Consider the following 26,033-nt stretch of genomic DNA (forward strand, 5'->3'; position numbering starts at 1 on the left):
TCTTGGCCATATTAATTAGTGGAAGACAAAAATCTCAATGAGGTTTTAATGTGCATATTAATGATTACTAAGAATGTTGACTTTTTATTCAGTAAAATCAGCATTTGAATGGTAAATTATGGGTCATTAGAGTAAAGGGTTTGTATTTGCATACAAAAATAAATAAATAAGGCAAATCCATGGATATTAGAGTTACAGGGGACAATGGAATTATAAGTATATACATATACATAATTATACATATATGTAGTATACAATATAAATATATTTGAGATATTACGTATACATACATCTATATACACAAACATACACATTATTTTGTGGTGTCATCGATACAAAAAAGGCTAGACAACTACTGAATATAGGTGTGATAATGAATTTTAAAAACTCATAGTACATAATTAGGGGATGAGCAATTATGAAACTGAGATTCTTTGGCAGATTTTTGATAGGGAAAATAACAAATACAATGATAGGAAATGGAAAGAGGCTACAGCAAAGGAAATGGTCATTTTTTTGTTTTTGTTTTTCTTTTGCATTAAAAATGAATTCTCAGGGCAGGAACTTCCTTTGGCTCTCATATATCTAAGACATAGAATTCCTTCCTGCACGTATATCCACATGACAAACTATGCTTAAAGGAGTGAGTACCTCTATATGGCTCACAGGGCTATAAACCTTTAGAACAAACAGGAAAAGTGATGGAAACTTTTACAAAAGACGAAGGAGAATGCAAAGGGACCCAAGAATATGAAATGACTGTGCTGTTTCCAAAAATTTAAACAGTCATCTCAAAACTAAATCCTATCCCTGATTTATACAGGGGCCCCCTAAAGTATGTTCTCTTTCAGATACATAGGAAGAATAATACAGGACCCTGATAGCTGGCACATTACATTATACACAAATGAACACAGTTAAAGATCTATGAGAATCTTGTGAGGCTGACTGACTTAAAAATGGATGGAGAGAAATATTGCCATGAGCACATACAACATGCAGATTTAAAAGAGAAATTGATTTATTAGACCATTGGGTATATGATATTTATACATAATTCTGTATAGATACATTTTCTTCCACATACTTTTTATTTCAGTTATACTATAATTCATATAACAAACAGGGCTTTATTAGTTGAAATGTTGAAGCTGGTTGCCCTTTTAAAATATCCCTTCACTGTGAAAGTTGCCACATTTACTTTCCTCAGCCACCATGGAGGAGACAGTACTTCTGGCAACAGTAATTCCAGATACTTCCTTAAGTATGGTCATTAGCACCCCCGGATTGACCCAGGAAATGTGCTATTTCTCATTAGGGCTGAACAACTAACTCTATACAGGAGTGTGGTGGTGGTTAGGAGTCGTTCTGAATGATCAGAAGCAATTGTGTCAGTAGGTGAATCCTGTTTGCTTCTGAATGCAAGTAATGCTCAGAAGTCAGCATGAAGACAGCCCCATCCCACCTCAGGTTTCTTTTGTATATAGGACTAAATTTTTCCTCCTTAAATAAATCACTCCTCTTAGAATGATTGCTTATAAAAATCTTCATCAAAGGCCCAACCATCTCTGTTTTTTTTTTTTTTTAAGAAATCCCATTTTCTTTGAGACCAGGGGCTAAATTCCAACTCTAGGAAGAAAATTTATGGGAGCAGAAATGACTCAATGACATTTAAAAGAGCAAAATACTCCTCAGTAAAGCTGGAAATATGGATTCACTATAACTAAACTCACAGGCAGCTGAATGGGTTAAAGACTTTCTCCTCGAGGCCAACCATCCTCTCTGAGACTCCAATGCTTGTATGAGCACTCCTTACAGTTTAATATGCTTGAAAAGTGAAAAGTCCACTGAATATGCTTAGTTTCAATAAATAATAAGAATTTGTAATTGTTACTGATAGTACAAATCCCGCCTTTTTTCTTTAATCATGTTTTCTTTAAATATAGATTTACAAATGCACCCAAAAGAAAGATTTCATCTTGTAAATAAGAGAGTGAACAGTTCAGCATTAATTCAGGGATTACAGAAATCAAAAGTCACTTCTCATAGTTTTAAAAAGAAAACTTTTCATAGAATTTTCAGCAGATTCATAGGCTGTTGTGCTTTTTTTAAACATAAAATTAGATGTGATACTTTAAATGTAATGTGCATGTCTAACATAGGACATGCTTTGAATTCTGCAGTTCTTTAATATAACTGCCAAATATATCTAAACACAGAAGTGCAAGACAAAGTTTAATAGGCGATACTTGCTTCAGTGCCACATATTTGTCATCAAGTATTATGTCAATTACTGAAAGATCCCCACGATGAGAGACTCTCACTAAAGTCATGGGAGATTACAGATACCCAAACTTGCTGCAAACCGCAAAAGGCTTTATTTTGGGATATCAGCCGGCTGAGGTCAAGACTGACAAGAGGAGTGTTGACCTCCAGACCAGAGAGAAAAATGTATTTAAACGAGAGAACTACAAACCAGGGGGCGTCCAAACCAGTGAGGTGAGGAGGAATCATAAAAACATCAGCAGACAGTATCATAAAAACAGTGGAAGGTCCCCAGCCCATTCATGGAGACCATGTGGGAAACACACCCTGTGTACTTATTTTTTTCAAGAATTTAATCTTGTTTAATCATCTATTATGTGGCCGGCCAGTCCTTGAAAACCAGAGCCCAGAGCCCAGAGCCTAAGAACCAGATGACCTGCATTCTTGGTTCCGCCCTTTTGTGGTCGGCTAAGTTCCTGGAACACAGATGGCCTGGTTTCAGCCTCTATATGCTAGGTGGTCTCAGAAAAAGGTTTATTCTTTTCATTCCCTACTCCTGCTAGCAAATTAGTTCTAATAATAGAACTAAACTTCAGTATCATCATAATCTTCATTTTCTTGGTTCGATAAAGCTCGATACTATTGGCTTAGAATCAAAATCTGAACACCCTTATTCTTTTCTTACTGTCATATCTAGCCCCATCTGGCTCTAGACTTTTACTTGCTATCAAAAGAAAAACCCCTACAGTTACTAGGCCCCTCAGTGACACAGCCCCTGCCAGCACTGTATTCACTGACACCCAGTTTCCTTCTCTCAGATGTCTTGTCTGAAGTTATTGCAATATTAACACTGATGAGAGTTGGTTTTGCTTTGTACACATTGGTGGTTTATTCTTCTCTCTTGAAGTAAGAAAGCATTTTTTTAAACAAAAAGTACTATTTTAAAGGAGCCTTTCTTTTTCAAAATGAGATTTTGGAATTTCATAGAGAATTTGAACTTTGAAAGACATTGGATTTTTTAAGATATTGAATTTTTAAAATGTTTGAAATTGCAAGGCTATGAGGCTTTGCAAGTCTCAGGAAAAATACATTTGATATTCAACCCTTTAAAAGTACTTACCTAACATGTACAGATTTGAGTTTGATATTCATCACAAATGCAGGTTAGATTGTATACAGAAGGAACTACAACACTCAAGAGGTAGAGGCAGAAAAAAAAGAGGTAGAGGCATATATATATATGGATATATATATATATATCCATAATTACTAATTACTTGTATGATAAAAAATGTAATTTATTTCAAAATACAAGAATTTCCTTAGATAATTTTAGTGTCCTAATCCTACTTTGACATACAGTACATGGATAGATGCAAAAAAAATTTGGATTTGTTTTCCTTTTTAGCTAAACCTATATAATCCTTGACTTTTGTGTTTATTGTATAACATCTGGGAGACAGGATGGCCATGATATAAAAACTTTAACATTAACCTGCTTCATGGCATATAAAGATGGAATGCTGTATTTTAAATCCAGTCTATTCTAAAAAGCATCTTCCTGGCCAGAAACAGCTATTGACGCAAACATTGTCTTTAAAAATAATAAATCAGTATGTCTTACTGAATACTTGCTGGGAGGCATCCTCTAACAATTTTGACAAATACAGCACTACTGCATTGTAGTATCACTGGCATTTTTCCTACTAAGATTCAATACTTGAATGGTATCTTCAAAATACACCTTGGCAGAAATTACTTTTCAGCATGAATTTACTTTTCTCCTGTGCTGTCAGAAGCCTCAGAGGGACTGATCTGCAGTAGCATAGCCTGTTTAAGAGTGGTCATCCCCTTTGCTCAATATAGCATGAAATGATATATTGCCACACTTATCTGCTCAGTCATGCATTGAAGCAAATTTAGCCGCACAGGGATAGCTTCTGAAAGTTCTGTCATGGGATAGGAAACAGGGTATTTCCATATGCATTCAAAGCCAACTTTTTATTTTTGCAAATTTTTTCTTCCATGATTTTATAGTGTACCATGCAGATTGTGGAAATTCAAATCACATTTAGTAATTTTATATTCATTTCCCTTTCCCATGTAGATTTTGACTTGCATAAAAGAATATTACTAAGTCAATATCATACTTCTATTTATTAGAAAAGAGTTGAATGTATGAACATTTAAACCAGGAGCCATTCTACATTTTTTGTTTGTACTTTCATTTTCATATTCAGCAGACATCTAAATCACCAAGGCTTACAGTTGCATAGAAGAGCCTGAATGATGTTTCTGCTTCTAAAAGCAAGCACTGCTGTGCAAGAGGTTTTCCCAGAACTTATGTCAGGAATCTCAAAACTACATAGAACTGTCAACCTGGAGACTTACATAGCTTTGACACCTATATACCTCTACATATATGTGCACACACACACACACACACAGACACACACACACACACACACACAGAGACAGAGACAGAGACTGAGTGATAGAGATAAAGGTGGAGACAGACTAAAAATAATAAAATCTAGTTAAAAGTGGTGGCACATGACATTTTTTTTTCTAGCACTTGTGAGGCAGATGATGGTTGATCTCTGACTTCAAAGCCAGCCCAGTCTAGAAAGTGAGTTCCCAGAAGTCAAGAAAAAGCTATCTAGTAAGACCCTGATAAAAAACAAACAAATATATAAGTATCTCATAGCAACAATTTTTTAAAACTGGGGGAAATTTTTCATCACTGAATGATAAACCAATGCTTTCATTAAACAACAAAAATTATATTCACGGTAAGGATTTAATTTACAGGAATGCTTAGGAAATTTGAAAAATACAACTAATTAATGAAACCTGATTAATGTAGAGTGTTGTTATATCTTAGTGATTTCTCCTTATAGTACAAGTATCTAGCTCTTTTGGACTTTTCTTAGTTTGGGTTATATTTTTCTAAAGGTGAATATAAATCAATACTGTGTAGTCATCATTGCCAGGAAAACACCTTGAATTTACTCTTGAAAAAATTATACAGGGGTTTATTATGTCTCTCCTCTTTCATACTAACAGTATGAAAGCTTAAAACTCATGGCCAACTGCCTGTCATTTGCTTTTGAATAGACATTGAATGCCTACAGTCCCGCAAACAAGCATGCATGCGTGATTGAAGGGTTGTGCTGGCTCACTAGCACAGACTGGGGGTTGGAAGTATGATTATTCAAGTCAGTGAAGCAGGTCCTGCTCAGAGAAGACACAGCCAAGGATGCCTGTCACATCCACTCTAGGAATGGTCAGCAAGGCAATGCAGCAACCAAGGTCAGCTCCCACTTTGACCACTTGTTTCTTTCACAGGTAGACATGATTTATGCACCTAAGTATTGCAAATTTGTTGGGATTAGAATTTTATCCTATACATCTCAAGTTTTTGTCTGAAGAATGAGATCAGAAAGATATCTTCAGATCAGGACCTGGCTACCTTTGTCCTGTCCTGTGTTGTATTGGCTGTGGTGTCCCTCCCCTTGAGCTGTCTATCAGTCCTGTTACCTCAGCTTAGTTCTCTTACAGGGTGAACATTAACATTTCAAAGACCTGACAATACTGTGGATTATTGGTGTGTGAGAGTAAGAGCAGACAGAAAAGAAAAGAACATTTAAATTTGTATATGGATATTACATGAAAATGATATTCCTAAAGGAATTTGAATTAGGTTCCTCCATGCCCTGAAGGATGGGAAGGGATAAAGGCACTTGAGGGTTAACATGCAGATTATCTTTAGAAGAAAACCACAAGAGATAATGGTGGTTTGCACTTCCCAGGTAAGTATGAGTTTTGACACAATGAGTTTGACACATTATACTCAATAAAACAGGAAGAGGTGTTCTGAAGTGGAATTAAGAAAGATAGTGGACAGAGTAAATTCAGGTGTATGAACTACCAACATGTAGAAACATGGCATATCTTTACATATAGAGCTACAGCATACACAGGTGTACAGAATTATAAACGTTTTTCTTTTTCTGTTATCTTGTAAGGTGGCCTGCTTCAGTGTTGTTAGGTACTTGTTATTTATTAATTTTTTTGTAATTTTGCCCAGATTCAAAAATAAACTGTTTAATTTGGAAGTACTTTCTTTGAACATTTAATCTATTCTGCTATCCTCTACTCTCTTGATGTTGCTGAAGTTCATAAGATATGCAAAGTAGCATGCACAGATTTTTGGGTGGGGCCTCTCTCTGAGAGATGAACTCACAAAGATGAGCCTTGTTTTGTTTTGTTTTGGTGGTTGTTTACAGGATTTATTGAAATTCTATTTTGTTTTTCATTTCAAAATAGTGTTGTATTTAAGTTTTACTGAAAATTAATTTTAATACGATAAGTCATGACTACAGTTTTCCTTTTTTCTACTCCTCCCAGTTCCTCCCCACCTACCTTTCTTTCCAAATCAGCTCCCTTTCTATACCATACTAGAAAAGCATACTCAAGAGGCAACTAACAAACATATCAAAATGAAATATGATAAGATCAAAAATAATCATATTGCGGGTGCACAAGGCAACCCATCAGAAGGAGAAGCATCACAGTTACAGGCACAAGGATCACACATTCACTTGTTAAAACACTCAGGAATGCCATATAAACACTATGCTAAATGTTATATCATATGTACAGAGGAACCAGTGGACACTATTGTAGGCTCTGGAACAAAGAGTTCCACTGGTGCATGCCCTTTGCTTTTTGTAAGTGTGTTTTGTTTTTCATTTCAGAATGTTTAGATTTAAGGTTTTTAAGGTACTTCCAAATTGGAATCATGAGGTGACTCATGCTACCAGCACCCTGAGGGATTCTGAAGGTTGTTGCTTCTCAAGCGGTATTAGTTAATACAGTTATAGCATAGCAGTACCATACCATGCACTTTTTGTTACTTTAACTCTGTAGAATAAATTTTAATATGATATAGTGTTACCCCTTCCAAATTCTTTTATTTAAGTTTTTTTTCTACATTGAGTCTTTTTGTTTCCACATACAGTTATGATTATAAGCTTAATGTGGGAAAGTATATTTAATATGTTTAATTATACATAGTTTCTGTAATTGATTACAAGTACATTGAATATGTATAGTTATACATAGTTTCTGGGATTCTTTTACTTATAATTCCCAGTGAATTAATCCTTGTATGTCACTATGATTTTCTCTATTAACTTATATCTTCTTAGAGTAGTATTTTCACTAAATTAGATGTTTCTCTTTGAATTACCACAAATATATATGTACATACATAAAAGTAAATGTTTGTATTATATATAAAATAAATACTTCACATATAGTATTTATATGTGTATATGTACAACATGTAACATTTAACATTTAAGATAATAACATGCAATATGCTATATATTATAACTCATAATAAGCTACATGCATTACTACTAAATATAGACTAGCGTTACAAGTTTGGAGTATGGAGATTTGTATATAATATGAGTATATGTACACATATAAATATATATGTACATCTACATATATAACTTTATATATAATATATAAAGTAAATTTATATGTATTTGATATATAAAATATATATGTATATATTCAGCTTTATATATTTTTATATATAATTTATAAATATATTTATATAAATATCACTACATTCTGATCAAGTATAGCTAACTTTTAGTATTTTATAGTTATATATGTAGTTTATCATGTATTATAATACATATTATATTACATATTCTAATTATAAAGATCTATGTTCTATATACTTATGTATATGAACTAATTCATAATTCTGATAAAGTACTTATGTACTTCACATATAACATAAATGTATAGATATATGTGTATAGGTTTCATAAAGGTTCTTTGTACAACCTTAGTTTTTCTTATTTCCACTTATTTCACCCAACTTCAAGACCTTTCCCCATTCCTGATTAGACGTTTAGCTTCTAGTACTCTTTCTATATTCCTTTATATCACATATACTCTAATATTCTTACTATTGTTTTAAATAGTATAAGATAGTATTTAAGTTCCCAAAATAACTTCTTGTGTGCATTTCACTTTGGCTAAACCTTTCTGTGGACTTCAATTTCTCCACACCCTTTCATACCAATATCAACATAAAACTTCTGCCTCCAGAAATCCCCTTTCTACTTTCATTGACTAAGTATTATACTCTCACTCCACTCTAAGCCAATTCCTCTGTGCCAATGACTAGTTTCCAATATCATACTTTTCACATGACTTCCATAAAATTTCACAAAACAAAAGAACCTATGTAGGAGCCTCATGTGGAGTGAACAAGAGCATTTGTCTTTTTCACATGCCATTGCTGTCACTCACTGTTATTGTTTCTTTTCCTTTCTACCTATTGACCTGCAAATTTCATGTTTTTGATATTGAACATTATTTAACTGTATATGTGCACCACATATATGTTTTAAAATAAATATATAAAGAGCATTATGATATTAATCATTCACATGTATGTGTGTTTGTGTGTGTGTGTATGTGTGACACACACACACATACCAGCAGCACCTATGCAAAGTCATAGGAAAGATCTTATAAGTCTCTTTTCTCCTACTATTTGTTTTCTGAGATCTACACATTTATTCAGAAACCATTAAGGAGAAAAAGGAGAGAGACAGAAAGGGAAAGGAGAGAGAGAGAGAGAGAGAGAGAGAGAGAGAGAGAGAGAGAGAGAGAGAGAGAGATTACTTTCATGTACGAATTACACATATATGTTGGAACCATAATATGAACATATGTATGCTTGTAATAAATTATCTAGAGAAATTTGTTAGCATTTACATTTTCTGGAACATTTATAATATCTGCATTGATGAACTTCAATTTACTCTCCTGTTGTGATGAAAGGTACAGAATGCTGAAAGATCAAATTTCTAAATACAATCAGGCAAAAAAGAGAATAGATGATAAGCAGTAATTAGTGAGAAGAAAGGGAGACACACAAGACATTCAATTTTAGCACCCACTGCATGTGATATATTTTCTCCAGCAAAGCTACACCTTCAAAACGACACCAAACAAATTGACCCCCTCAGAACCAAGTGTCCAAATACTAGAACCTGTGAGGAACATTTCTTTTTTTATTGGATATTTTCTTTATGTACATTCAAAATGTTATCCCCTTTCTCAGTTCCCACTTACCCCTGGAACACCCTATCCAATCCTCCTCCCCCTGATTCTATGAGGATCTTCCCCCACCCACCCAATTCCTCCTCCTCACCCTGGCCTTCCTCTACACTCAGACATGTAGTCTTCAGAGGACCAAGGGCCTCTCTTCCCACTGATGCATGACAAGGCCAGAGGAATATTTCTTATTAAATCTATCAGGGATACTCCATGGCCTGTAATGCCTGCCAATCCGGTTCAACCACACTTATATTCCCCAGGAAAATATCCTGCCTTTTGTCATTCCATTAACCAAACTAAATGCTGAAAGGGCCAAGAGCTGGACAAGAAATATCTGCCCACAATTTAACTTGGTGCAGGAAATAAACAAAAACCCCACATTCTGAGGTAGATAATTGCCTACCCATAGGATAAACAAAATCAATTTTAAAAAGCCTTTCAGCAAATAATGTTTTCATTGTATAGTCATAACAAATCTGTGCTGAGTATTTAGACCTGGCTTGTCCTTACCTCACAGAGATTTTCCTCTGTCTTCCATACTCTGAGATTAAAGCCACATTCCTCCATACTTGGCCTCAATCTTTATATTTATCGTGTGCATTACTTGGCATGTACGTCTTCTAAAATCTGCTACAGAAGCTTAAAAAACTTTCATTAGGTTAGGAATACAGACTCTGGCATTTTGATAACATTTACTCCCGGTATTCATCGAGGATGCCATGTGAGATAAGGTGCAGAGGGCAAGTGAGCTTCATGGATACAGCTCATGGTTTGCTTAAATGCAATGAATGTAACTTAGAAAGGAGCTGAAGGGGTTTACAACCTTTAGGAAGAAAAACAATATCAATCAACCAGACTACCTCCAGAACTCCCAGGAACTAAACCGCCAACCGAAGAGTACACATGGAGGGACCCATCACTCCAGCCTCATATGTAGCAGAGGATGGCCTTGTTGGACATCAATGGGAGGAGAGGCTCTTAGTCCTGGGAAGGCTGGATACCCCAGTGTAGGGGAATGCCAGGGCAAGGAGGCAGTCTTGGGTGAGTAGGATGGGGTAGGGAGGATGTGACTAGTGGTATGCGGAGGGGAATCCAGGAAAGGGGATAACATATGTAATGTAAATAAATAAAATATCCAAAAAAAGGTAAACCCCAGGGGCTTCATCTCTAGATTACTACTCATAGTTCGTGTGCCTTCTAATGTTTATCATTGTTGTATTCCTCATATATCTAACATGGTGTGATTGGACTGGGAAGGCCCTCACTGCCTATAATTTGATGTAATTGCCTCTTGGGAAATATCCCACTGTATGGGACAGTTCTCTGTGAAGGTAAACTTTCATAAAAAAATATTGTGTGGATGGATTTATGATTTTAAAGAATTAGTCATTTGATTTAAATAGGTTTAAGAAGTTAGAGTAGTTTATAAAAATTTTAAGGGGATAGTTTAAGTTGTATTGCCAGAAAGATGAAATAAAGTTATAATTAAGAACAGATTGTGTCCCATCCCTTGTAGAATAGTTAGGGCTACATAGGTTAGAAAAGCGATACAGTGAACTTTCATTTCTTGTAAGCATGTAATTGTACTTGGAAGAGGATTATAGCCTTGATAAATAAAGATACAGAAAAAGGAAAAGAAAACCATGTCCTTCCAGGTTGGTTCTGAATTCCTGTATCCTTTTATCTATGGAGCTAGCCACAGGATTTGGTGTGCACTATGAAAGACAGTATTATAAATAAAGAGTAAATAATTGTATAATAAGAACAGAGATTAGATGATTATTCAGTTTGGCTGAATAAGATGTGATAAGTGATGATCTGGATTTTGGTGATTACAAATTGTCATCATCTAGGCATAGGAAAAAAACTTGCTACTATGAACTGGTTTGCTTAAACTTTGATAATCAATGAGAAAAGAAATACTGCTTTTGATTTAAGATGAACTTACTCAGAGAAATACAAGCCCAGTAATTCAATCTTTATTCCTTGAGAGAAATGTGAACTGAGTAATTAATTATTGACTCCTCAAACAGCCTTCAGTTTACCCTGTGGTGACAATGGTACTCTTTGAACATTCAGTGCTTAAAATCTCACACTGGTCCAGTAATATACACTGAAAGGAATTATGCCTTCCTGGGCAAGTCTCTGATGCCTTATTGGTTGTTTTGGAATTTCATGAAGCTAAGTCCCATGCTAGTCTAAACCTGTTGAACATGATCTTACCTATCTACAGTCCACTCAATAATGATTGTTCATCCTCCAATGACTGACTTGTACTCTTAATAGTTCATAGGTGTGTAAAATGCTACTTTTTATATTTTCAGTTATCTTGATAATACCTGTCCCTCTTGTTTTCCTTTACTTGATACACCTGGGGATCTTCTACTGCAATGACCAAGTGGATATAATGGTTCTTAGAATGGAGAGACTCATTTGACACAAGTTGTACTGCTTTTTCCTCACAGAGGTATGACTTGTATAGCACCTGGTTTCCTACTTTCCACAACACTCAGAAGAATACTCACATCCAATCACAGGACACATACTATCATGTGGCTGGATTTAAGAGACTCTTTTAATTTTATTTAGAAGTCCTCTCCTTGGAGTATTGTAATAAAACCAAGCATTAATCTCATTATTTGAGTGGCAATAAGCAGGTGGATCTTCTTTATTTTAAGGCTACACTCATCTATAGAGCAAGTTATAGACCAGCCAAATCTTCCTCTCACAACAGCAACAAGATCAATATAAAAAATAAAACTTTCTCAATTTAATCAATTCTCATGCATATTATTACGCATACTAATTATGACAGCTTCTCTACTGGTTTATAATTAGGTCCCTGGTTGTGTTATGAATCATATACTATACTTTTTATCATAATAATATTTGAACCTGAATAAGTTTTTTTTCCATTCTTAACTCATTGTGTACCTCTTCACTGTCTGATTCTTTTCATGGGTTACAAGTCTTTTGTCCTAAAAGAGTAACTTTTAGTAAAAACTACAACATCTCATGGCTTGCAGAGGAAATTCTTTCCATACAGACAGTTCATATACATATATAAAGAGAGAGAGAGATGTATGTCTTCCTGTCCAAGAAAATGCCACTCAACAGCAGTCACAGATTGCATATGATCCTTATCAATATACATTACATTTGTAAATGGTGATATTAAATTCAGTCAATTAATAGTTCTAGTGATATTACCACACTTAAAATGTAGACACTATTCATTACAGAGAAACACATTTCTATACAATATATACGGAAATGTCCAAACTAGAATTATCCCTAAGGTCATTCCATTCACACCCATCATAAGGAATATATTGTTGCCATTGTAGCAAAGAGACATATCACCCCATGGCACTTGGGGATAGATACTTACCAGAAATTGTCCCATGTACATGCCAACTTCAGTTATGTTAGCACTTGGTTAAATACTCCTTCATCATATAGAAGCCATAGAACCACGACTCCCCACCTTACCTTTAATAATATCAATGTTCATGCTTCAATTATGTTGCATGCAATTCTGTGTTCACTTTTTTTTTTTTTTTTGGTTTTTTGAGACACGGTTTCCCTGTATAGCCCTGGCTGTCCTGAAACTCATTCTGTAGACCAGGCTGGCCTCAAACTCAGAAATCCACCTGCCTCTGCCTCCCAAGTGCTGGGATTAAAGGCATGTGCCACCACTGCCCGGCCTGTGTTCAATTATTTATGCCTGAATTTTCTTCACTATATTTTCAATGAATATTCTTCATTATATTTTAGATTTATTTATATTATTTCAGAGATGAGACTATTTTTCTGTTAGAATCATGGAATTGAGGAGAGAAACATAAATTATATGGGTTGTTAGTGCAAGAGGATTTAGAAGTTTTGGACAGAAATAACATCAAAATATATTGTATGACAAACAAACATACATAACAAGGGTATCACAGGGAGAGCCAAGTCCATGCACAGAACCCTATTAATTCTCAACCATATATAAAATATTATAGCCAAGTGTAATAAATTAGGACTATAAGAAGTGGTATTTGCCAGGGATAAGCACATCAATTGGTTGTTCAATGCCAAATGTTCAGCCCTAAAAGCAAATACATGTAACACTATTCACACTTAACAGTTTGTATACAGAAATACAATGGGTATAAATATATGTATTTATAAATATATGCATAAAGTAATTTGGGTACAAGGAAAAAATTCATTAATTTAATTGATATACTGGAGAGTGATGTAGGAATATTGGAAGAGATGAAATGGAAAATGTATCCCATTAAGTGAAAATACTTAAAAACTATTTTTGACATAAAAATATATCAGTGTTTAAGCCCTTGAAAGATGGGTCAACTGGAGAAGGAGTTTGCTGCCATGTCAGAAAACTTGAATTAACTCACTGGGATCCATGTTGTGGGAAGAGAGAAATGGCTAATCTAAGTAATGATTAAGCTTCCACACATGGACATGAAATTTGTGTGTGAATGCACTTGTGAGTGAATATATATATATATTAACTTGAATCTAAGTATGACTGCTGTTCATCATTACTCTCTGACAGTTGTTCACTACTACTCTCTGCTTATAGATGCAACCATGATTTTTGTGCATGCTAAAGAAAAACTCTTAAAAACTATGCAATGACATTGCACTGGTTGTACAAACCACACTAAAGTACACCCCATGCCCCAAAACAATATATGCAAACACTATATATATATATATATATATATATGTATATATATATATGTGTGTGTGTGTGTGTGTGTGTGTGTGTTTGTACAATATTATATATACACGTGTGTATATATATAAATATAAAATTAATATTTTTAATGATAGAGGGTTGGTTTGTGTTTTCAAAACAAGGCTTATCTGTGTGTGTGTGTGTGTGTGTGTGTGTTTGCTACTTTTACTCACTCTTGGTTCAAAAGATCATGAAAAATATATATTTCTATTTATTATTGGTTATTTTTATTTACATTTCAAACGTTATTCCCGATCTCAATTTCCCCTCAGCAACACCCCATTCCAACCACCCTCCTCCCTGATTCTATGATGGAGCTTCCCCACTCACACACTCATTCCTGCCACACCACCCCAGTGTTCTCCTACTTGGGGCATCGAGTCTACACATGAACAAGGGCCTCCCCTCCCATTGATGCCAGATAAAGCAATTCACTGCTACATAAACAGCTGGAGTCACGGGTTTCTCTATGTGTATGTACCCTTTGGTTTGTGGTCTAGTCCCTGGGTGCTCTGGGTGGTCTGATTAGTTGATATTGTTGTTCTTCCTATGGGGTTACAAACCCCTTCGGTTCTATCTGTCCCTACCCCAACTCCTACATTGGGGTTCCCCTGCTCAGTTCAATGATTGGCTGCAGGCATACAGGAACAATTCTATGTTAATATTTTTGAGATTGGTGGGTGGCCCCCATCCCTCAACTGGGGGCAGTGCCTAAGTTCTGGATATGGTCTTTACTTGTTCTCTCTCCTCTTTTTTTGGAAATTTCAGCTACTTTGCTGAAGTTGGTTATCAGACATAGGAGTTCTCTGGTGAAATTTTTGGAGTCCCTTGAATATACGATCATATCATCTGCAAATAGTAATATCTTGACTTCTTTCTTTCCAATTTATATATCTTTGACACTTGGCTAGAACAATGAGTACTATATTGAATATATAGAGAGAGATTGGGCAGCCTTGTCTGGTCCCTGATTTTAGTGAAATCGCCTCAATTTCTCCCCATTTAGTTTGATGTTGACTATTGGTTTGCTGTATATTGTTTTTATTATACTTAGGTATGAGCCTTAAATTCCTGATCTTTCCAAGACTTTTAATGTGAAAAGGTGTTGTATTTTGTCAGATGTTTTTTCAGTATCTAATGAGATGATCATGTGGTTTTTTTTTTAGTTTGTTTATAGGGTGAATTATGTTGATGGCTTTTCATACAATGAACCATCCCTGCATCCCTAGGATGAAGCCATGGTAGTCATCATGGTGAATGATCGTTTTCATGTGTTCGTGATTTGGACAAATTTTGTTGATTGTTTTGCATCAATATTCATAAAGGAAACTGGTCTGATGTTCTCTTTCTTTGGTTTTTGTGTGGATTAGGTATCAGAGTAAATGGCTTCATAGATTGAATTAGGTATTATTTTTCTGTTTCTATTTTGTTAAATAGCTTGAAGAGTGTTGATATTAGCTCTTCTTGGAGGTCTGATAGAATTCTGCACTAAAACTATCTGGTTATAGGTGTTTTCTGGTTGGGAAACTTAATGAATGCCTCTATTTCTTTAGGGTTTGTGAGACTGTTTATATGGTTTATCTGATCCTGATTTAACTTTGATAACTGTTATCCATCTAGAAAATCATCCATTTCATCTAGGTTTTCCAGTTTTGTAGAGTATAGACTTTTGTAGTAGGATCTGATGATTTTTTGCTTTTCTCCTGTATCTGTTGTTAGGTCTCCCTTTTCAGTTCTGATTTTGTGAATTTGTATACTGTCTGCCCTCTGATTAGTCTGGTTAAGGGTTTATCTATCTTGTTGATTTTCTCAAAGAACTAGCTCCTGATTTTGTTGATTCTTTATATAGTTCTCTTTGTTTCTATTTGGTTGATTTCAGCCTTGAGTTTGATTATTTCCTACTGTCTACTCCTTTAGAGTGTATTTGCTTCTTTTTGTTCTAGAACTTTCAGATGTGCTATTAAAGTGCTAGTGTATGCTTTCTCCTGTTTCTTTGTGGAGGCATTCAGAGATTTCCTCTTAGCAATATTTTTCATTGTATCCCATAACTTTGGATATGGTGTGCCTAAATTTTCATTAAATTCTAAAAAGTCTTTTTTTTTTATTTCTTCCCTGACCAAGTTATCATTGAGTTGCCCTGTTTCCCATGAGTATGTGGGATTTCTGTTGTTTTTATTGTTACTGAAGACCAGCTTTAGTGCATAGTGATTGATAGGATGCATGACATTATTTCAATCCTCTTGTATTGCTTGAGGCTTATTAAATTTGATTATATGTTCAATTTTGGAGAAGGTATAATTGGGTGCTGAGAAAAATGTATATTATCTTATTTTAGTGTGAAATGTTCTATAGATATCTGTTAAATCCATTTGGCTCATAACTTCTGTTAGTTTCACTATGTCTCTGTTTAGTTTCTGTTTCTATCATCTGTTCATTGGTGAGTTTGGGGTGTTGAAATCTCCCACTATTACTGGGTGAAGTTAAATGTGTGCTTTGAGCTTTATTAACATTTCTATTTCAAATGTAGGTGCCCTTGAATATTTGTATATGCCCTTGCATAATGTATATTTCTACTTTTACTTCTCAAATTTTTATCACCTGAGAACACAACCTTGATGTCTTCAACAAAGATAGATATCATTCATCTTCTACAAATATATATCATAATATATAATATACAAATATAAAAGATGTGTACAAGTAACAATACAACAGTGCTGTTATATTTCTAATAAGTATCACTATTTAGACTTTTTCTTAAAGAGTTTATATTAAGGTATTTTTCATTATCAAAACAGTTTTCACATGCCCTTATTATAATTTTCTAAATGATAAAATAGTACTAATATTCCTTTTAAAGAATCTAGAGATGGAGAAATTATAAACTCTCATTTAACATCTTTATGTTGTGACAGTGTCATGGCTAGGCACAGTTTATGTTAGGCAACCATCTGGGTTCCCATCAACCATTTTTCTCTGACTCAAGTACTTGTTAATACAAATTCCCAATTACCCTGACACAGTGAGCCCCACTCAAAAATATACAACCATCACTCTCTAGTTTTTATGATATGACTAACTGTTTTTTTTTGCTTCTGCAACTTTCTTATACAAATATCCAAAGATGATTTGGATTGCCTTAATCACTTGACAGCACAGAATAGTTTTTACTTGCTTGCATAGGTATTCAAGGTGTTTGTATGGATTTCTCCTTTACATGTCCTTTCTCATACTCCTCCTTTATTACAATTTCCAATTCAGCTCAGGAATTTTTCATCCTTCTAGGAGCTAATCAATAAATCATTTAATATAATTAAACTGAGCCTATATTCATTTACCAAAGGTCACAAATTTCATAGCAACCATCTGCACCTAAGACACTAGAAAGACGAATCTAGAAGAACTCTCAGTTTACTCAGGTGAACTATTCACATATTATACAATTCAAGTGAAGTCACTCCCACAAAAGAAGTACTTTTTATAAAGAATAAATTAGAAAATTAATTTTCTTAATCATCAGATGCTCACATTGAATATTACTTGAAAAAAATCAATGCTGGAAGTGCCTGCATTTTAAACCTAAATTCAGGTGACAAAACTAGAAGAAATTTATGTACTGAGTAAAAAAAGTTAATTTACTGAGGTCAAGCAATTGCACTAATTTGTTGCCTTTGATAGGAATACATTATGAAACAACAGAATTAATTTCTAAATCCTCGTGGTATACTCTTCATTTTGCATAAATTAGAGTAACTTTAGCAGTTTTAAAATGTATTTTACAATTACCCAATTTATTTTATGTGTTTGAATGTATTGTTTTCATGTATGTATTTGTACCATGTGTGTGCCTGTCTCACTCATAATTCTTAAGAGGCATCATATCCTTTGTAATTGGAGATACCGATGGTTCTGAGCGACAATTGTTGAGAATCAAACCTTTGATCTCTGTTAGAGTAACAGTTATTCAACTGCCAAACCATCTCTACAATTCCCTAACCTTTACTATAGCAATTCTTGTTAAAACTACAAAATGCTTGGGAAATGTACATTGCAACCAAAGGATACATCTTAGCGGTTGTTTTATTTTTTTTTTAATTATTCAGTTAATATCCCTTTCACTGCTCTCCTCTTGGTTGCCCCTCCCACAATCCTTCCCACCACTCCCCCTTCACCTACTCTGAGAGGGTGGTCTCTCTTAGTTAGCTTCTGGGTGGAGCCCTCAGAGGACAAGATGCTCCTGTCTGCAAACATTACAGATTATCATTAATAGTGTTAGGAACTGATGCTTCACCATTACGTGGGTCTCAAGTAGGGCTGTTTATTGGTTGCCCCTCCCCTCTGTCTCTGCTCCATTCCCTGTGCCTACATTTCTTGTACATTGAATAAATTTTGGTTTGAACATTTTTAGGATATGTTGGTGTCTCTTTCATTTCACTGGGGTTACTGCCTGAATTCAGCAGATGGCCTCTTCAGGATCCATATCTCTAAATGCTGAGAGTCATAACAGAAGTAACTTCCATTGATTCTTGGGATCCTCCCTTATCCCAGGTCTCTGTCTCATCTTGGAGATACCCTCTACCTTTCCAACAATTTCCCTTCCATACTTTCATTCATTTCCATGGACATCAAGGCATCTCTTTTGTCCCTCCCCACATCTGATCCTGAAGCCCCACCACATTCTGCGTACTATTCCCTCTCCTTCCCATATCTCTCCCTCTATCTGCCTTTTATGACTATTTTCTCCCTGCTAAGTGATATTCAAGCATCCTTCTTTCTTTTTAACTTCTGTGAGCCTGTGGAGGGTAGCATGGGTAGCCACAGTTTTATGGCTAGTATCTAATTATAAGTGAGTACATACCATGCATGTTCTTCTGAGATGGGTTTACTCAACTCAGGATGATATTCTCAAGTTTGATGCACTTGATTATAAATTCATGATACATTTGTTATAGAAGTTCCAGGGTAGGGGGATACCCAGAAGGGCCTCCATCCACTCAGGGGAGAAGGAGAGGATGTTGGAGAAAAGGTGATGGGAGAAGTTGACTAGGAAGGGAACATCGAGCTGGATGCAAAGTAAAATACTTTAAAAATAAATTTAAAATGTATTATAATATTTTAATTATATACCTTAATGGATTTTGTTGTGTAATTTTCATATATAATGCATCTTATCTTATTCATCCCATTATTCTTTTTGTATGTCCTGTTTATGCTTCTGATCCCTTTCTTCTCTCCACATAGTTCTTTTCTCTTTTCTCCTTCCTTCTTACTTCCTTCTATCCTAAGGTTTTACTGCTGTGAACAGAAAACATGTCCAAGGAAACTCTTCTAAGAACAAAATTTAATTGGGGCTGTCTTACAGTTTCAGAGATTCAGTTCATTGTCATCAATGTGGAAGCATGGCAGGATCCAGCCAGGCATGGTGCAGGAGGAACTAAGAACTCTACATCTTCATTTGAAGGCTGCTAGCAGAATACTGACCTCCAGGCAGCAAGGAAAAGGGTATTAAACCCATGGCCACAGTGACACACCTATTCCAACAAGGCCACATCTCCTATTAGTGTCACTCCCTCGTCCAAGTATATAGAAACCGTCACATTCGACTCCCTGGCCTTCACAGACTTTTTCAAACATATGAGCATATGAAGGCCAACTTAAACATATCATAATGAAAAATACATTTAATCCAACTTCCAAAGTCTCCATAGTCTATAGCAGTCTCAACAATGTTAAAAGTCCAAAGTTCAAGGTCTCTTCTGAAATCCATCCATTCACCTAACTATAATAACAAAGCAAGACTGGAAATAAGCTGGACAAACTGCAAACTCTGCATCTCCACGTGTGCTGTCAAATTGGTCTTTAGATCTATAACACTTTTTTTCATCTTTGTTGAGTGCAACAAACTTCTTTCTCCTGGGCTGCTTCCACTCCCTGTTAGCAGCTTTCTTCAACAGATAGCCCATGACTCTGGCATTTCAAACATCTTGGTGTCCCTAAGGCAATGGCAATGTTTCAGCTTCTATAAGGATTTCACCCATGATATTTTGATCAAATCTGTCCCTCTTAACTAATTCCTCCCAGGTAAACCACACTCATCACATAGTCATCTATTTTTTGTTTCCTGATTTATCTATTTACTTTGTTTTTTTTGAGACAAGGTTTCTCTAGCCATAGCTATTGTGGATTTAAAATATACTTCAAGCTGGAAGAAAATTCCCAAAGATCTACATGCCTCTGCCTTCTGAGTTTGAGATTAAAGGTACTCATAACTATACTTGACTCATTTTCTAATACCCATCCAGGTCAGTTTTTGTTGGTTAAATTTTAAGATGGGTAGCCATCTACTAGCATCTAATCAACTTTCTAGAAAACACATACTAACAAAAAACTGACTTTCTCTGCCTTCCCAGTTCTGAGTTTAAAGGATTCATCACCATACTTGACTCATTTTCTTAAGTCCAGAAAATTTAATTATTGTTAACTATTTTTCTTAGATGGGTGATCATCGATTAGAATCTAATCTACCTTCTGGAGAACACACACTTAGAGAGAACTACCTCTCAGTATTCTGGCAATTATCAGTAACCAATAGTATTTCAGCTAATGGTGATGCTTTGTGGTCATTTCTCATCATTGCAGCAATTTTTTCTACCTACATTCTGTGCATACATTCTGTGCACTCTGTTATTACTGCCATAATTTTATATGTAAAAATATCCTGATGTATACTGAAGTAAAAAAAAATTATTTTGTCATTAATAATCTATAGATCATTCGCTATTTCTGTGCTTTCTTGTCCTAAGCCTTTGGAAGTGTGCCTGCAATACACTGTTCCCACTATGACTGAATATTTTGCAAACTCTTTTTTCTGACTTCATGATAATTTGTCAGTTTCTGTGTTGGGTGCTGCTATTTACTGCAAAAAATGTAATTACACTCTACTTATATTTTAATTAAGAAATGTGATGTTAACCCAATTATGAAGAGCCAATTTTGAGACACTTAATCCAATTTCCAGAATCTACCAAGAATCTGGTGACACAAATTGTCCTTAGCCCCATACTCATGCACTTTGACATGTTTAAACAAAACTCTTTCCTTCTCTCTCCATTTTCTCTCTCTCTGTCTCTCTTCATCTATCTCTATCTCTACATATGTGTGTGTTTGTGTGTCTTGTGTGTGTCTGTATATATATATATATATGGATACATATTTGAAAATATACTAATATATTAATAGGTAATACACATATATTTTCCTCTCTCTCTCAAGAAATTTGTGGACACCTCCCACTATCTAAGGTCTCCATCTCTTCCTGGAGATGACCCTTACCTCCCCCTCTGTAGGTTACATATTTCCATTCATTCTCATGGCCATCTGGTCATCTCCCCCTGCTGCTTCCCACATTCTCCCCATTCCCTTCCCACTTCTCCCTCCCACACAGTTCCCTTTCTTCATCTGCCTTTCAGCACCATTCCATTCCTTCTTTCAAGTAAGCCTCAAGCTAACTTGCTTCTCCTGTTCTTCCTGTCACCTGAGTTTTGGAGTGTAGCATGGGAATCCCATATTTTATGAGTAATATCTTCTAATGTGTGAATACAAACTGTGCACATCATTTTGAAACTGGGTAACCTCATTTGGAATGATATTCACAAGATCCATCCATTAGGCTAAAGAATTCATGATGTCTTTATTTTTATAGCTGAATATTATTCTATTGTGTAGATGCACAACATTTTCTTTATCCATTCTTCAGTTGAGGGACATCTAGGTTAGTTCAAGTTTCTGACTGTTACAAATAAATCTGTTAGAACATAGTTGATCAAATGTTTTTGTGGGATGGTAGAGCATCTCTTGAATGTATGTCCAGGAGTGGTATAGCTGGGTCTTGAGGTACAACTATTTACCAGTTTTCTGAGAAACTTGCAAATTGATTTCCAAAGTGGCTGTACAAATTTGTACTCCCACCAGCAATGGTAGAATACTCTACTTGTTTCACATCCTCTCCATAATGTGCTAAATCCAATTTTTGATCACCCATTCTAACCATTGGAAGATGGAAACTCAGTGTTGTTTTGATTTCCATTTCACTGAGGACTAAGGACATTCAACATTTCTTTGAGTGATTCTTGACCATTTGAGATTTATCTGTTGACAATTCTGTTTAGCTTGGTGCCCCATTTTTTAATTGGGTGATTTGGGATGTTTGTGTTTAACTCCTTGAGTTCTTTATAATTTTTTAATATTAGCCCTCTGTCAGATGTAGGGTTTGTGAAGACTCTTTCCCAATCTGTAGGCTGCTATTTTGTCTTATTGACAGTGTTCTTGGCCTTAAAGAAGCTTTACAGTTTCAGAAGGTCACACATATCAATTGTTGCTATTAGAACCTGAGCCATTTGTGTTCTCTTCAGGAAATGTCTCCTGCACCAATGCATTCAAGTTTATTTTGGACTTTCTCTTCTTTGAGATTTAGTGTATCCTGTTTTATGTTGATATCCTTGATCCATTTTGACTTGAGTTTTGTGCAGGGTCATAAAAAGTAATCTATTTTCATTCTTCCACATGGAGACATCAGTTAGACTAGCATCATGTGTTGAAGATGCTCTTTTATGGTATGGTTTTAGCTTTTTGTAAAAAAAAATTCATATGTATGAGGGATTATTTCTGTTTTTTTTATTTTATCCCATTGATCGATGTGTCTTTTGCTATATCAATAGCATGTAGTTTTTATCACTATTGCTCTGTTGTACAGCTTGAGGTCAGGAATTGTTATTCTACTTGCAGTTATTTTATTGATCAGGATTGTTTTGTCTATTCTAGTTTTATTACTTTTCCATATGAGGTTGAGAATGATTGCTAGAAAGAGGAACATTCCTTCATTGTTGGTGGGATTGCAAACTGGTCCAACCACTCTGGAAATCAATCTGGAGGTTCATCAGAATATTAGAAACAGATCAACCTGAAGACCCAGCTGTACTACTCTTGGGCATATACAAAAAAGATGATCTACCATGCCACAAGGGTAAGTGTTCCATCATATTCATAGCAGCCTTGTTCATGATAGCAAGAAGCTGGAAATGTCCCACAAAAGAGGAATGGATACAGAAAATGTGGTTTATTTACACAATGGAATACTACTCAGCTATTAAGACTGAGGACTCCATGACTTTTGCAAGCAAATGAATGGAACTAAAAACAACATCCTGAGTGTTGTAACTCAGACCCAAAAGGACATGCATGGTTTGTACTCACTAATAAGTGGATATTAGCCAGTGCAAGTCTTACAAGGGGCAACATTTAATTGGCGCTGACTTACAGGTTCAGAGGTTCTCTCTAGTATCATCAAGATGGGAGCAGGCCAGCGTCCAGGCAGGTATGTTGCAGGCAAAGCTGAGAGTTTTATATCTTCATCTGAAAGCTGCTATCAGAATACTGGCTTCCAGGCAGCTAAGATGAGGGCACACAGTGATACACCTACTCCAACAGGGCCGTACCTTCTAATAGTGCCACTCCTTGGGGTGAGCATACACAAACCATCACAGAAAGGTTTCTTAAAAGGTGATAGATAATATTGAGACAGAATTCAGGGTATACAAAGGGTTGGTATAGGGATAAATTAAGAAAATCCAGTATCACATAAATATTAATTACTTTCATGATCCAGGTATAATTATCACACTCATCTGTTCTACTTGACATTATATTTATATGCAATGTAGGACAAGTGTATTATAAGTAAAAGAATAACACTAAAGACCATAGTAAGAATAACAGTTGTAAAAATAGCCTTTAGGAGAAGCAAACATCCTATCTACTCACAAATTCCTCTGCTTGTGACATCATATATCTTATCAATATTGACTTTATTACTTCTGTTGTCTATACAGTTCTTTAGAGTTTTGAACTATTGGAAGTATGAAGCATTAAAAAATCTTTTATCCTTGTTTTAGATTTAATATTGGGGGAGTAATTTATTTCATTTCCAAATTTACCAAAGATTGGTCTTGTAACAATATTTTTTAAGTGTTATTTGTAACTCTTCAATTTTATTTGTCCTATTATTTTGTCTTAATCAATTTCAGTACGGAGATGTAAGAGGATAGTTTTGGAGCCAGAAAGGTGTGCCCTGAGGGAGCCAGTCTATAGCAAGAGGGAGGTCAAAACCTGTTTAAACTCTGAAGATCTCATCCTGATATCAGCAAGAGTATGACTGTTTTCCATCTTGCTCTGGGCTTGCATGTCCCAATGCACATAGGTCTTATGCCCTGCCTTCAATACTATTGAGGCAGTTACTTAGTCTGGTGACAAAATTACTGCTCAAATGTCCTCTCTCACTATGAGGATATGGAAGTACCTGGAATTTTTATTTATGCAAATGAAGCATTCCTAGCATTTCAGTCACAGCTAATGATGTATACTCACCTCCTCTGCCCCTGGGTAAACACCTATCTCCACTCTAAAGTTTATATAACTCTTCTTATCTCCAATAAACAAGAGCTGTTTTGCTGAAAACCATCTCTGGAGAAGGTCATTTATCCAACACTCATGCAGACTAAGTTCTTCTCCAAACCAACTGGCCCAGCTACACTTCATTCTTTGCATTCCAGCCTTGTGTACAAGGAATTCTGGATACTATCAGGTCAGATGCAAAGCCAGGCCAGTAGATAGTTAAATTACAGAAGAGATAAGATAAGGATACATTATAATTTAAATTCCTCCCTTGGGAGAAATTCACCCAGAAGGGCTAATTCCAGTGTCTAGGCAGGAATGTAACTGGAGAGAAAAAGAAACTATCCCACACTGAAAACTTTATACCTAAAATATGTCTTATCTACAAGAAATACATGGACAAAGATATAGCCGATATCCAGGGAAGGGCAAAACAATAACCTGATCAACTTAAGACATAGCCATGGGCAAGCACGAATCCCTGACACGATTAATGATACTCTCTTATACTTCCAGAAAGAAACCTTGGAAGACTCTTCTCTTAGAGGCTCCACACAGCATGAGACAAAATAAGATGCAGAAACACAGTCAAACATTAGTTGGAGGTGAGGGAATTTTTGAAGATTTGGGGGAAAGATTGAGGGCCAAGAATGGGATAGTAAATCCACAGAAAGATTAACAGAATCATCTAACCTGGATACTGGGATCTCTCAGAGACTGAACCACCAATTAAAGACCACAAATTGGATGGACGTATCCTCCCTGCAACATGTAGCAGTTGTGGAACTTAGTCTTCTTGTAGATCCCACAACTAGAGTGAAGAATGACCCTTAATCTTTTGTCTACTTGTGGAATCCATTTCTTTGCTGGGCTTCTCTTTTGCCCTCAGTGGGAGAGAATGCACATAGCCCTTCATAGACTTGAGGTAGCATGGTAGGGAGATACCCAGTGGAGATTCTACCCTCTTAGAAGATGAGGGGAAGGTGATATCAGGGGAAGGACTGTGTGATGGGCAGACCAGGAAAGGGTTCAGTGATTGAGATGTAAAATGAATAAATACATAAATTAATGTGAATTGAAAAGAAGTAAATTAAGTGAGAACATGTAATCATGCTATGCCATATAACCCAGAGATAGAAAAGTGAGGGCTACTCAGTTTTCCAATACCAGCCACTCCAATAAGTCAAAACCCTGGTGGGAAAGGCTTCAGGGAGGGAAAGGCTACAGAAGTCTCTTCCTCTCTCCCCCATCCTGTGGTTACTTTCTTCTCCTTCCCATTTGTGATTGAGGTATCCTCACTTGGGACTTACAGCTTGTTAGCCTTCTTGAGTTCTGTGGAGTATATCCTGGGTATTCTGTTCTTCTGTAGCTAATATTCACTTATTAATGAGTATATATCATGCAC

The sequence above is a fragment of the Grammomys surdaster genome, unplaced genomic scaffold, assembly GCF_004785775.1.
Source record: "Grammomys surdaster isolate TR1022 unplaced genomic scaffold, NIH_TR_1.0 124253, whole genome shotgun sequence".
NCBI lineage: Eukaryota > Metazoa > Chordata > Mammalia > Rodentia > Muridae > Grammomys > Grammomys surdaster.